We start from the raw sequence: 7,820 nt of genomic DNA, 5'->3' as shown, positions 1-7,820 counted from the left end.
CATCAGGTTGAAAAGGATCGGTGATAGTGGTGACCCTTGAGGTACTCCGCAGCCTGCTTTCCACAGTGATGATATATTTGAGTTCAATTTCACTTGGTATGTTCTGGTGGTTAGGAAACCCGTGATCCAACCGAGTACGTTTCCACTAATCCCGAAGTAGTCTAGGAGTCTTAGTAGTATGTTGTGGTTTACCATGTCAAATGCACTGGACATGTCAAATTGGAGGAGAAGTATGTTTTTGCCTGTTGCTATTTCCTGTTTGAATTTGGCCAGGAGGGTGGTTAGCACTGTTTCGGTGCTATGGCAGGAGCGATTATGCCTATGTAATTTGAGTCTCGTCTTTAGCATCTGGCTTGTTTCTCCAATATAGCACCCTTCTTCACACTTTTTACATTGGATGATATATACCACATTTGAAGATGAGCATGTGAAGGATCCCCTTATGCTGAATATTTTTCCCATGTGAATGACTGTGGGATTCTGTGAAATGTGTTGGCACAGTTTGCAGCTAGATATATTGTAGGGATGTGTGCCACTCTCTTATTTTTGAGTTTCTATCGGGAGCTTGCTTTTCACTAGTTTGTGTTTTAAGATGGGTAGCTGTTGGAAGGCCAGCACTGTGCCAGAACAAAAAAAGAGCCCAAATATCATTTATTTTATTTTGTTAAAAAAATAAAAGGACATGAGTGAAATATAAAGTACTCTTAACAGAATTTACTTTTATTTCAACAACACTTATTTACACCAGTTAATAAACTTACATTTTTTCAGAACTGTTAACCTTTGTCTACCCTTCAACACATCAAAAACTGCATGAAGCAAAGCCCCAGATTTCTAACTAATGAAATAAGAAAAATCACTGTCGACATCAAGATTTGTTTCTACCTACTGTGGAATCTGTAACACACAGAACATAGCTAGAATGTTTCCTCTTACAGCTTTCCATTGGAACAATGTATTCAAATTCTGCTAGCACCTCATTAATAGCAACAAAAAATCCCTTCACTGCCAGGTACTTTGTGAAGTAACACTAAATCCTGCAAAGAGGCTTCTCAGAGCCTCTGTTGCAAGCCTTAACACCAATTCCAGTAACAAAGGCACAACCCTCATCAAATACAGAATAAAGGACCAAAAATTAGAAATTGTCCTGTAACCCGGCATCAGCCCTTCCATTCCATTCCCTACCCACCCATCCATCTCCATAGTCCGGCATCTGCCCTTCCTTTCCTTCCCTACCCCCCCCCCCCCCATCCATCCCCGCAGCCCAGCATCAGCTCTTCCTTTCTCTATCTTACCTCATCCATCTCTATAGCCCTTTCCTTCCCCACCATCCATCCCATAGCTCGGCATCAGCCCTACCCTACTACACCACCACTACTACTCTCTGTAGCCTAGTTTCAGCCCAGTCCTACCCCCTATCCATCCCCCCATGGTCTGGCATCTCCTCCCCCTACCCTAAGGGGCACCAGCATTAAATATACTTTATTTTTAATATGCTTGGTACTGCAGAGCCCACCTCCACCCAGAAACCCACCTACATTAAATTTTAAACTTTTTTATTTTATTTTAACACGGGCGCTGCAGACCACCCCCACCCAAAAACCCAACCAAGGGACCACCATGACAAATATACAATCTTTTTTAAATTTTAACCTGGGTACTAATAAAATGTAATGTTGGTGGGTTTAAAAAAGATTAAGGTAAAATGTAAAGTCAGTGTAATGCTGCTGGCACCGGTGGGTTTCTGGGTGGGATCTTCACTGCCTAGCAAAAAAAGGTATATTTAGGGCCCTGTTTATTAAGCAGCGTTATAGGCATGTTAACATTTTTAACACGCGTTAACCATGTACATGCCTACAATATCCCTATAGGCGCCTACACGGTTAGCGTGCACACTAAGTGTAGGTGTGCTAAAAACACTAACACACCTTAGTACACAGGGCCCTTAATGATTAAATATATTTTTTGCCCTAGGCAGTGAAGAGCCCACCCTACACAGAAGCCCACCAGACCACCAGCCAGCAGCATTACACTGACTTTACATTTTAACTTTTTTTTTTTTTACTTGGGCAACTGGGCTTCGCTAGTGGTTCAGCCTCAGAGAGCTCAGCACATTGTTCTCCCCTTTGTGTCTGCTGTTGTGGGGCCGCAAAGGAGTGCTGAGGCCTTGGGGGGGGGGGGACACTTTAAAGGCTGATCTTTCCAGCTGCAGTGGGAACCATGGGACACTGACAGCAGCTGGCAGATTTCACCATGCAATGCTGCGGTGCCATCAGGCGCACGTGGGGGGGGAGAGCATGGCAAAGCAGAAGCAGAGTCCACACCGGATGGAGGCAGTGAGCGATGGTAGTGGCACCAGCGTGTAGCTGCAGCGCTATGGCCTATAAATTACAGGTTAATTCAAGACCTGTCTGACCCACACGCACTAGAAAAAAAATTGTAAGCAGAATCGTGGAAGGCCAGGTAGGACTGGAGGAGGAGGAGGACCAGAGAGCCATTGGCTGCCTGGGTGGGCCTGGCCTCTTCAATGAGAAGATGGAAGATTAGAGCTGTGCTTAAAATATCCCGCCAACGTGGACCCTGAAGAAGCTTAGTGAAACACTGGCTGTTGTTGGCCCAGGTGTGTGTAGATCTGCAGCACAGTAGCGGCTTGGCTTTGATTATGGATCCTGGACACAATATGACACAGACCTTTTGAAGATAAGTGTTTGTTGACACAGACCTTTTGAAGATAAATGTTTGTTGAAATTCACATTGCCTGCGAATTTCATAAGCTCACATTCCTGAGAATTTCATAAGCATTTATAAGCAGTTACGGAAAAGCTAATTTTAACAACATTCTCCTACTGAAGGTTGTTAGCCGATGATGAAAGAGTGAGAGATCTTTTTGATCCTTTCAGATCTCTAGATTGTTTGAGATCTTGAGCTCTTGAAGCTTTTCCTTACATTTCTTTGAACTAGTTATTTTTCATGTAGTGGATTTGTTTTTGTGATTTCATTATATTAGTATAATCCACACCCGCTTTGTTTAGTAATATAAAGCATTTACATCTACCAATTGTCATTCAATTTCATGAACATAGTTCTCTCTATCTAATACCACCACTACCCCCCCCCCCTCCTTATCAGTACGTTTGATGACTATGTCCGGATTCTCTTGTAAACATTTCAGAGCCCTTCTTTCAGCCTTCATTATGAAAATGGTGGTGGTCTGCTCTGTACCATTTGTTTGAACACCTTCACCACAGGGTCAAGTGAATTGGGCAGGGTCCACTACTTTATGTGGATCCTTGATTTGTCGTATATAATGTCTTTTTTCTTGAAATAAATCTGCAGCTGAAGTGTTCCAGATCTATTTGAAACTGGAACAGATCGAATCGCTGTGCCGGTACAAACGATAGACCCTTCGATAATAGAGATAGATCCATGGGGGACAGGGAAGCCTTAGATAGATTGATGATGTTGGAGGTATCTAATGTTGAGACTGTGTCCATGGATGGGATCTGAATTGACCACGACTTGCTCCACGTCTCCCTCCTCTGTCTCATGATTTCTTGGAATATCGGTCTTCTAAAAAATCTTCTTGGTTGCTGCTGCCTGATGAACTATCTGAAAATTGAAAAGCTCTAAAGGTTACCTTCTTATGGGTGGCACCAGTGGCATTTTGGATGTCAGCAGATGTATTATCCTCCTTCTTATCTTTCACCCAAGGATACACCCTGTGTTGTGTGTAATCCTCTTTATCCTGTGAAAATTTCTTCAGCTTAGATTTCCTTAAAATGTCTCTGAAATCCTAAAGGGTTTCTTTAAGTTGTAAATGTCTTTGCTTAAATACTTGATTGGAGACCCCTTCTTTAAGTTTGTTAAGTTCTTTATCTAACAATTCTTTTTCCTGTTTTAAGACAGAACAGGATTGCTGGATGATAACCAACATTAAATCCAAGGAACATTTGTTCAAAATGATGTTCAATTTGGTGACAAAATCCAACTGATCTTTGAAAATTTGAGGCGCTTTTAAAATCCGCAAACCACGAGGGATGTACTCCAATCTACAATATTCAATTAATGCAGAGCTATTTAGCTCCAATCTAATGGAGGATTTGAAGTTAGACAAAATAGTGTCCCATTCCGCATCCAGTCCTGCTGATGTCAAAGTCGAAAATTCAGATGTGCCACTTAATAAATCAGAGGCAGCATCTGCAGTGAAACTGCGAGTAGACTCATGTTATGTTATATTTTAAGAATAATTTAGTTAGCAATCAGTTATTGACTGTTAACTGCTTGTTAACCAATAGAGTTGTGTGCGCAAATTAGGATCATATCCCACTTTTTTGCATGCAACTTTTGGCGACCTCTATAGAATCCAGAAATAATATGCAATCTTAATGACTGTGGTAATGTGAACGACAGCAAGGGATGGAGTCCTCATAAAATACAGATGGAGAGCAGTGTAGTGTCAAAAGGAAAGGCTTTATTCTGTACAGAAAGGGAAATAAACAGGTCTGCTTCCTCACAGGTTTTTCACTCACAATAAAGTCTCTTAAACATAATCCTGGAACCTTGTCCCTAACAGGTTCTACATTTCAAAAAAAAGACTACTTTTCCCTCCTTGCCCAAGACACAGGCTTCACGGAGTAAATATACAGTCATTTCTTAACTTAGGGTCTTGCAATCTCTCTCTTATACACTCCATGGGTTTAGTTAACATTCACTCTCTTAGCTCTGAGGTTCAAGGAAACTTCTCCTACCTCACTGAAGCTTGATCTGCTGGCAATTGCAGGATTCTGGGAGTCCTCTGCTCTCAGGTTCTCTCTCTCTCTCTCTCCCTCTCTGAAACCCCTTTATTGTGACCAGGGCATCTCTATCTCTCATTGACACAGGGCATTTAATGCCCTCCTGGCCTGAGCCCCGTCCCTTTGACAACCTCAGACTCAAATTAGCGCCACCTGCTGAAAGGTAGCTGAACGGTAACCTTAGTTGAGGGAGTGTTTCTAGGGACTCCTGTTACTATGTCACTCACACCCTCACAATAACATTAGTGTCAAAACAAATTTTTAAAAATGACATGAACATTTTCTGAATGCCTAGCCCTAGTTAGTGTGCAGTAAACCCAATTTAATCAGCACTACATTTTTAAGGCTCACTAACGAGCTAAACACACACCCTTATTGAAAGATAGCCAGGGAGGGACTGTGCAGGTGTTGCAGGGCATGGTACATTACAGCATGGTCTGTTGCCACAGATCACATCCCTGGAGGCTCTTTGGTAATTGGGAGAATATTTGGGGTATTTCTTGGACTGAGAAGTTCTAGTCTGAGAGCTGTGGTCTGCTGTGGACAGTTACCCCTCAGTTTTTAGTAGTCCCAGTTCCTCTTTGTAGGATGAATGAATTACGCACAGTTTATTTATTATGTACACTGTTCTGTTTATTAAAATTTCTTGTGTATCCCATGGTCTGCTTGTGACTTATCAGTCTGATGGCTGTCAAAGCATACACTGTCCCAACCTCACTCCAAAGGGAAAGCAAAAGCTAGCATCGTGGAAAGAAAGGAGCCCTTTCTGATCATTTCTCCCACAACCACCATAAAGTGAGTTTACCATGGCAATGCATCAGGCACAGTCAATTGATAGGGATAGATATAGTGCTGGAGTGTCCTTGCTCTGTGTTGCTTTGCTTTTCTTGCACTTACTAGATCCATTAATCTTTATAAATGCTGGACTCAAGGTCATTTTCCTACAGGGCAGTGAGAAGGCTTTCTGAATACTGAAGCCATGCCTCTGTGCTTTTAAAATACTCCGCCCCCCCCCCCCCCCCCAGAATGGAGAGCAAACACCACAACAGGACATGTGGAAATAAAAGACTAAGGAGGGAAGGCAAGCTTGGGAGTCCTCCAGCCATCAAGATGGAACCACCCATAGTCCCTTTCATTGCTGTTCAGACCAGCTAGGCACACAATCCTGTTCCCACTTTAGTTCACAGCTGTGTACAATAGCTGTCTTCTTCCTATTTAATATATTGTACAGGTGTGATATTATCCTTTTGAACCCCAAAACAAACTACAAAAAAAAAGAAAGGGGGGAGTGACCCCTAAGTTCCAAATATGGGACATTGATTAACAAATCAAATCCATACAATAAACATCCTAAATATGACTTGATGCAGTCCTGCGTTTTGGTGCAGAAGGCACCTGCTTCAGGAGTCTTAGGGATGAATCAGTATACCAATTTTGTATGGGTATCAGGATACAGCAAAAATTGGCCTTCAAAAAACGTGGCGCTATCAGCTGACACAAAAACAAATGTCAAAAACAGGAGACAACCAATATAACATAAGTCATGAACGTGAGTTGGAACTTCAGTGGTCCCCCCCCCCCCCCCCCCCCCACACACACTTTTTCTTTTTGTAGTTTGTTTTGTGGTTTTTTTTTTTTTTTTTCAAAAGGGGTATCTTCTGCTTTTTGGGGTTTTTTTCCTCTTGTTTCATCAAACCCACCTGTTGTGGATGCAGAGTATGGTCACAAAAAAATAGTAGATAGCCTATGAAAGTTGAATGCTAATGGAAAGACACAAAAATTATACACCATATGAAAAGGTTTGATTGGTAATATGTAAACCTGTGCCAAATTGTGTAATGTTGACTGAAGCTGTCTGTATGCAAAACCAATAAAGCTAAAATAAAAAAAAAAAAAATGCAAAGATGGCATCACCCCAGAAGTGTGTCTGCATTCCTTCAGCTTGTTCACAGACAAATGGAAAAGTAGAGCTAATTTGCTTGTGACCTTCTTTTATGTGTTACATATGTTGAATAATTCACCTAGCTCATTGTTTATATACCTTTCCATTCCTTAGCTGTTGGTTGCATAATAGAAGTACTGATAAGAAGCCATAACTGCTCTCTAACCCTTCAGGGGAGCTTAGGTATATACATATTGGAAATTAATTATAGAAACTTGTTCCAATTGATTTTTCACTTTCAAAGTGTCCTTTTTCCATGTGCTCCTTTTCCAAGCATATATTTTCACAGATGACTAAAATTTAGAAAATCAAATTACAGGGCCAAAATCTTTCCAGCAGGAACAACCCTAAACTACATATAATACAATGTTCCAACAGATTAAACTTTTTTGTTATAAGTACAAGATCGTCATTCATTCTATTATCACAGGCTGCTTAAACATAGAAAGCTGCAAATCATAATCTTATAACCAACAGTTCTCAAAGTGTTTCTTAAATAATTTTAGTACCATCAGCTCAAGTGTGCATTCTTTTTGAGCAGTAAAACTCCTGTAGGAAACACTATATCGTCATTGGTCCTATTTCTTTTTTGATTGAAACAATAAAAAGTACTTAGCTTAGACTCTCAGTTGAAAGCAACGGACATATTGCCAACATGGCCAAGTTTCAAAAGCTTTGTCAGGGAAGCAGTCCCTTTCACAATTCAAACTGTACTCATAATGATTCTCTTGAGGCATCCTGTTACCCATCTCAACTGCCCAGTGTGCTATTGGGTTGACCTTGTTTCTGTCACAGCTTTAGGGGGTACCCGAGCTAGGATCACCTTCAAAGGAGGCCCTTTGTAGTAGGCCTTAACATTCATTGGGTGGTCAATGTTAGGCCTATCCAGCTCAGACCTGGAGGTCTAGGCCTGTTCCTTGCTCTAGCTGAGGGGGGGGGGGGGGGGTTCTTAGTTAAAGGTTTGCTCCAGACTCCTTGAAATTGTTGGGTCATATATGTAGACCACCAAAAAAGCAAAGCTGTGACCTTGTTACTTTACCAATAAATGTTAATTCTTACGCAGAAGTTGTTTGAGTTTGTTTATT

General features: G+C 41.4%; 1 protein-coding gene across 1 annotated transcript in view; it reads right to left on the bottom strand.

The window, feature by feature from the left end:
- Positions 1 to 3,529: 3,529 nt before the first annotated feature.
- Positions 3,530 to 7,820, bottom strand: part of BNIP3L (BCL2 interacting protein 3 like) — a 60,517-nt gene continuing 56,226 nt past the window's right edge. The window contains exon 8 of the transcript XR_003941992.1: positions 3,530 to 3,543. The gene's annotated coding sequence lies outside the window, so the exon portion shown is untranslated. The remainder of the gene's footprint in view (positions 3,544 to 7,820) is intronic.

The sequence above is a fragment of the Microcaecilia unicolor genome, chromosome 4 (assembly GCF_901765095.1).
Source record: "Microcaecilia unicolor chromosome 4, aMicUni1.1, whole genome shotgun sequence".
In the NCBI taxonomy this organism is placed as follows: Eukaryota; Metazoa; Chordata; class Amphibia; order Gymnophiona; family Siphonopidae; genus Microcaecilia; species Microcaecilia unicolor.
Note: the sequence above shows the minus strand (reverse complement) of the source record. Positions and strands in the feature narration are given on the sequence as shown.